Raw genomic sequence first — 7827 nt, forward strand, 5'->3', positions numbered from 1 at the left:
AATAAATTTCTTTGCATTTTTAATCTCAACCCTTCAATTGTAAGTCTTAGATCAAAATCATAACCACTCAACTTCTTACACATGTTCCCCATCCCACTCTTTACTCACACAGTAATATGATAAGGTTATCTTAGAGGAGCTGTAACCTCAACCTTGTTCATTAATCTTGACTGATACCTCCCCTCATGCTCACAAATGTGTGACCATTCTCTTCTCAAATGCTACCTCCACATTAAAACATGTGTGAGCATATTTATCCATCCACATGATATTCTAATACACTTCCACTTTCTCTCAAAACATTATATATCATAATTTGACAAACATCCACTCATGAAGAATCTAGTTGCTTCTTTAGAACTTTCAAATATGCTACGAATAACATTGATGCAAATAAATCTCAACCAATGTTCCTTCCTTTCATCTTATGTCTACATTTTCAATTTAGAAAATATATTCAGGAATGGATTGTGACCCTTCTTCTATGCAATTACCTGCATGCTAACCTTATGATGTTAGAATAAATAACTAAAAGTTAGGATCATCCACATATTTTCACACTTAAAGGAAATCCATTCCATTAAAATGGAGGCTTGGTATATGGAAATACAAATATTAAATGTCATGGTAGTTCTAAAAGTAAATGAGGTGAGCATAGCCCCATTATAACTAGCTTCTAGAATGACACACATGGCTTAAGCTAACTTAACATATAAATATGCCCCTCACTATTATATAGTAAGATACAATACCTTGACTAGGTACTTCATATTATTCACATTGACACCCCTTAATTACAACATAGGGAGATGAAATTATTATGAATATGATGCAAGGTTTAAGAATGGGTCCTATGTACTGCAGCATGTTAGGTACCCATGTACAAATGATCTCTCATAAATGAAAAAAGCAGAAAACCACTTGGAAAAAATTACTGCCCTAAAAGAGAGAATAGATATAATTAAGGATGGCTTAGATAACTGAATGATACCCCTAGAGGACTACATCCATCATATATAGATCCATCAAAATTACAATTAATCTCCCTTCATAAAAAGGATAACAATAGAAACCATACAGCCCCCCATAATGAAATAACTTGTTGCAAAGAAGCAGTACAGATACATTATGCAATAAACTTGGGAACCATCAATATAAGAAATAAAGGAAAAGATACATTTGTGAAAAAACCCTAAAAATTTCTCAATCATGTAGTATCTTAGGAATCATAATAAGAAAATAGAATCATTCCTACTAAAAGGAAACAACTAGAAAATTCTCAATTTACACAACTCTAAAATCTAATGAAACAATAGTTAATTAAAAAATGATCTCAAACTAAAATGAAGTACAATATTAAATATGACACCATTAAAAATGATAGAATGTCCCAACAATGCTTCTAATTACCTATTGAACAAGAACTAACATAAACTTACTTGGGTTGAAACTAAAAAATATGCATAAATGGCTTCGAAGAGCTCCCCAATACCTTTCTAGTGCCACAAGAATTATGAAAAATAGATACTGTGACAAAAAATTATGAGCTTGGGAGCCAAAAAAGCAGCTCTATCTTCAACAGACAAAAAATGGAACAAAATAATAAAATATGCAAAAAAAAGTGTACATATAGGGACTGGCCCCTACGTTGGCCATATGATGATGCTATTTGTCAATGCAAAAGATAACCCGGCAACCAACCATGACAGTTTTCTTTTGAACACCATGGAAAAGTCAAAATTGACTTGCCCAAAAAATTATCTACCTCCTAAATTTGGCAACTGAAACTATACTTCAATGAAACCCTAATATGCACCTAGCAAATTCTTCAAGCCATATAACAGTACTCAGATCTAGGAAGTAATCCACAAGTCTAATTCTATGTAAGAGATGATAATTGACTCCTCAATAACCCTAAAATCCTTAAAAGATCAGAAGACTCTACAAGAGACACTTATAATCATAACTTGTATTATAAAGATAAATGAGATAGTCGATTGAATATGAAATATACAATGACATACAATGCTTATAAAGATAATGCGTGTCGTAATATGAACAACTAAAATGACACAAACATTAAATTCTTAAATAACTAAAAATCAATGAAATGAATTTGACTCGATTATGATAAATTTCTAAAATGACACCTAAAACCTAGATATGATTATGTTCCCTTTATATATATCTCAATCAAAAATAAAAAGATATTAAACATTGACTAGTACTAGATATTATTCATTCTAACCGTAAATATAGCAGAAGCTTCCAACTGGAACATTCGCAAAAAATTGATCTGTAAATGTTAGATTTGTAAGTTATTGTAAATTATCTTTATTACTGTCGTTTCATGTTTTCCTGTTTGATATGTGGGATATATATAAATATGCATGCGAGGTCAATTATTTTAGATTATCTGCATAACTGTCATGATTTCAATTTGTGCTAAAGATACACTAGAAAGAAGATAACCTTGATGTGCATTTCTGTAGTGTAAACTGCATTTAACATTATTTGTGCCTACACTGCACTTAACATTATTTGTGTTATCTCCCATCTGTCTGTTTTCATTGCCAGCATTTACTTTCTCTATATTTTATTAGGTATCTTTTACTCTCGTTTGTTTTAAGAAATTTGTGTAAAATCTAATTTAGAAATTATTTTTCTGTTCGAAGATGGAGAATAGAGTGTTATTTAAAATATCAAACAAATGGAATTCGGATGATGTTTTTCAAGGCTTTCATATTAAGTTTGCATTTTATTAACGAGAGTCAATATTACAGCCCACGCATACCTCTAATGGCAACCACTATATATATATATATAGTCTATAAAGTACATCAATAAAGCAATAATGCTGTAGAGACTTTAGGATGAGCCAAGATTTTATGTAAGAGTCTTAAAATCATTAATAGTAAGTGTAATAAAACATTAATATATATTAATAATATAATTAAATATTTGGGATTAGTCAGAGATAGAACCCAGAAACTAAAAAATTAAAACCAAAAAGCCAACCGCCAAAGGCACGAAGGGATGGTCCATTAGGTAGAGGTGCTACCCTCTTGCCAATCTAAAATTGAGATTAGTGTTAAATTATTAAATATAATATATTTATTGTAATTTTTATATGTAGTGGTTTTTTATTATATTCAATCTTTTTTTGTTAAGTTAATTAAGAACGTAATTATTGACATAACTATTTTTTTTGTAAAATTGTTGGTGCTTAATTATAATTTTGAATATTTCTTCTATCTTTAACCTACTCAGCTACATTAGTTAATGTGTGAGTGTTACAAGAATTCATAGTGTTTCTAACCTCTAATAATTTGGTAAATTGTAAGGGTCAATTTTTTCTTAGTTAAACAATCAATGGACTAAATTTATGAATTTAATTGAAGATTTAAGTATATAAATGAAGATGGGAACAAAACTAAGAGGATGTGGTTTAGTAAATACTTTGATTTTCATTCAAAATCTTTCTACTATAATAAAATATAGAGTGTCCTCATTTACGACTCTCTCATGTCATGCCTCCCTTGTAAATACTTTGGATTTTCTTTATTCTTAGATTTTGCAAAGAAAAAATTCTAATAGAGGTGTTCTCTCAAATATTAAAAAATATATTCTCCTTAAAATTAAAATGGACTACTTTAGCAAGAAAGATCGCATTGGAAAACATGGTCTTAAGTTCAATCCCTATATACTGTTGGCAATTGACACTCATCCGATAAGGTGAATTGCATTTAGGGTTGTCATTGATGGCAACTCATCTTCAGGTTTTGATATTTCTCATCATGTTTCATTGTCTTATCATTTTGCATAGATTGGGACAATTAATATACACTATACACAATTGATATACGTGCACACTTTGCTTTATTCTTGTTAACTGGTTAGTCTTGGTACCGGTAATGTGTATTTGGGACCCAGTTAAGTATAGGACCCGATTAAGGTATTTTGTGGCCCTAGTAAATCACCTGTTAGTCTTCGTGATCTAGTAGCCGACGAGTTTATTTTCTTCATTGAGGTCGACATGCTGAAAAGATAAAGGGTATTTAAGGGAGAACACTTAGCGGTGGATTTTATGTTAATGCTTATGCAATTTTCAATGAGAATTGGTAATATTTTGATGGTATGCGATTTGGTCAGCGAGTGGAAGATTTTGTGTGTAGTTTCATGTACGCAGTCTCAACCGGTAGCAGAAAAGAGCATAACAGAGTATCAATAAACCTTTTCAGAGGAGGTTGACAAAGCTTAAACCGGAACTTATCCAACATGGTCAGGTGCACTTTATAAGTTCATTTTTGTATGAAATCATTGTGTAATGTTGCATAGGTCAGCGAGACTTCTATTGATAAATGAGGTCTAGGCGGTGAGCCTAATTGCATGTGCAATCCCCTCTATGTAATATTTGTATACCTTAATCAAGTATATAGATATTGTGGGTATCAGCCCCACCATGGTTTTTCCCTTTACAGGGGTTTCCACTTATAAATATTGGTGTTATTATGTTTCTTCTCTATGTGTTGTTTGGTTTATGCACTTCAAATTTTTTTTTGTTAACTGGTTCATAAGAAATAAGTTCAAAAATTGATTTACCGGTAGAACACTGATTCACCCCCCCTCTTAGTGTTCTTGGATTCCAACAATTGGTATCAAAGCCTATTTCCTCGGAAGAAGTCTAACAAATTGAGGAAGATTCAGAACTTGGAATCAATGGAAACCAGTTTGTAGCAACAACTTCAACTAGCTATTAAGGATCTTGATAATGAGAAGGCAGAAAACAATAAACGTGAGAATGAACAAATGCAAGTCAGAGAACACATCATTTCATTGCAAGGAAAGCTATTATATGTTTAAGCCAAGAGGAAGGAACTATGTGATCAACTGCAAAATCATAGTAGTGATGAGGAAGATTCCTTAAAAGATCTATGTCAGAAAATTACTTAGGGGAATACTACCTTGAAGTATGAGATGCAAGCCCTAGCTATGAGAATGTGCAACAAAATTTAAGACGGAAAGAAGAATGAAGAAAACCTAGCTCAAGCATTGAAGGACATATTTGAGGAATGCAATAGACTGACACATGAGAACGACATGTTGAAACTTGAGTTGATTTAGTCTCAGAATAATGAACAACAACTTGAGAGACATATCATAATCATGCAAGATGAATTGGCCACTACAAATGAGTACAAAGACAAGTTCAAAGCTATCTCTGCAAGGCTTGATGAACTTGTGAAGAGCTAGAAAGATGCTAATGACAAGAGAGGTCTTGGATATGAAGTAGGAGAAAGCTCTAGTACTGCACAATAAGACCAGTCATCCGATCAGAAGAAGAATCATGCCAATGAACAGAACCAAAAATCACTGATAAGACATCCTAATGCTCACAAATTCAATGGTACATGCTTTTTTTGCAATAAATATGGTCATATAGCAAGTTAGTGCAGAAATAGGAATAATCAAAAAAATTCATCATTCACCAGTCTTGAAAATGTCAGATGTCATGCATGTAGTACATTTGGACATATAGCTAACCAATGCAAATCAAAAGGAAATCAAGGAAATTAGGGGTACAACAAAGCAATTCAGAAGAACAATATTGTCTGTTATGCATGCATCAAGATTGGACATATTGCTAAATATTGCAGAAGTAAGAATCCACCAGCAAATGAGAAGGGAAAGGAAAAGGTTGAAGATATCAAAAAGAAACATCAGAGAAGATGGGTTAGGAAGTCAGATACTCCACCAACAGATCAACCAGTAGAGCCATCAGGTCCTGCACCATAAGCAGAAACTACATTTGGTAACTAAGGCATTATGCCTTAGGGGTAGGCAAATCATTGAAGATCATGCAAACACACTGGATTAGATTTGTAGTCAGGGAATTTTGATTGTGAATGGATACTCAAGTGATTTCAAGTGTTTATTGAAACCTATATGTAGATTATGTGATCCACTCAGATTCTTCAGTAGCATTTATGATAGTGGAAAATTAGGGTTAATGGTGATAAAAGGGAAAAAGTTAAGTCATTTCTTTACATAGTGACTAATCATTTTGAAGAACGATTTTGAGAGCATTTCAAGAGTCCAAAGGCAATTTGTGCGAGCATCTACATTTGAAGAGCATTTCATCATCTGACAAAAGCTTGAGGTATTTACCATTTGCTAAAACCCTAGATATGTATCATGGCTTCATCATAAAATGTTGATACTCCTTTGGTGGTGGAAATTAAGAACTACTCTCATCCAAAATTCAAGAAGCATCCTTTTAAATCTCTTTTGGATGAGTCATTGGGAACATTTTTGAGTGTTTTCCATGGTTTTCCATGGAGTTGTATGATAAGTTAGAGGTCAGGAAATTACATGTGAAAAATTTGGCTCAGAAAATAAAGGAAACATAATTAGTTAATCTTTATCCATGAATAACTCCACTAGAGATTGCAGATTTAATCAATAAGACAGGTTCAACAGAATTCAATCCTAAACACCAAATTAATAACTTAATGTTAGAAAAATTTGAAGAGATTCGGAAGGAGACTATAGATATATGGGTGAGAATTATTTTAAGTCTTGGATATTACTTGTGTCCTAGTTTTGTATAGTCACAAAATATTCAATTACTAGGGGACAAGGAACCGGTAAAATCTAATGAGCAGAATGTAAATACTGATCTACTCGTTAGAATTCCACCAGTTACTACTCAATCGGCTAGTGAGTCCAATTTTGAAACTGAGGATACTTAGAATCCTTTGGAAGAAAATGTATAGGATGTACAGGTAGATATTGTAAAGGATAAAGATTCAGAGCATAAGGTTTTAGATGATACACCAAAAGTGAGTGAGACACCAAGTGGAAAATCCACCGATGCAGATGACGTAAAGGATACAGATGGTAAGTCATTGACTGGCACAAAAAACACAGGAATTGTCTCAAGAGGAGTCTAAAGATTGAGAATTGATTCAAAACACTTTTGTGGTTTTGAGCCAGTCAGTACTGTAATTTCAGGCAAAGGAGAGCACAAGCTCATCCAATAAATTGCAAGAGATTATTGATTTTATTCCTAAGAATTATGATTTTTTGGTTAAGATTTCCATAACTGAGGCTAAGAAAAAAAAATTCTGAGGCCCAGAGTAGACATTTCTGTAGATGATTGCATTCGAGAAGGCTAATCTTCAAAATTGTTTAAAATCTATATATGCAACATTAGAAGAAGGTGGAAAGGTTTACAAGACTTGTCTAGATTTTTCATAGCTCGTAACTTCTATAGACAAGCAAATTTTGGATTGTAAAGATAACTTGATTCAAATTTCTAATTCTTATATCCAGTAGCTAATTCGACAAGTTCTTTTGATGGTCCAATTTTGGTGGTTATGGATCAAATTTTGAGATTAAAGATAGAATGGAAAAACATAATAAATAGAGCTACAGAGCTTAGAAATTTTATTGGTCCTCAGCTTGATAACCTACTATTCCATAAGATAGAGTGCATATCTAACATGCAGAAGGAGGATCCAATAGAATCTAAGGGAATTGAATATTATGCCAGTCTCTTGAATGGATTCACCTCCATTTTTTATTCTCTTAAGCAGGGTTGGGACACATATTTTTTATTTTTGAAAACTCTATATGCTGACATTTTGAAACATGTATAGGAACTGGTATGCATATATTTATACAACATTTTTGGTGGACACCCGCTTTTTCATTGATGTCAAAGGGGGAGGAGTACAGTTAAAAATGGATGTATATCATAGGGGGAGTACACTAGATGTATATAATTGCATGGATGTACAGGTAAGGGGGAGCAAATTTAGAGAT

The sequence above is a fragment of the Cryptomeria japonica genome, chromosome 7 (genome assembly GCF_030272615.1).
Source record: "Cryptomeria japonica chromosome 7, Sugi_1.0, whole genome shotgun sequence".
Taxonomy (NCBI): Eukaryota; Viridiplantae; Streptophyta; class Pinopsida; order Cupressales; family Cupressaceae; genus Cryptomeria; species Cryptomeria japonica.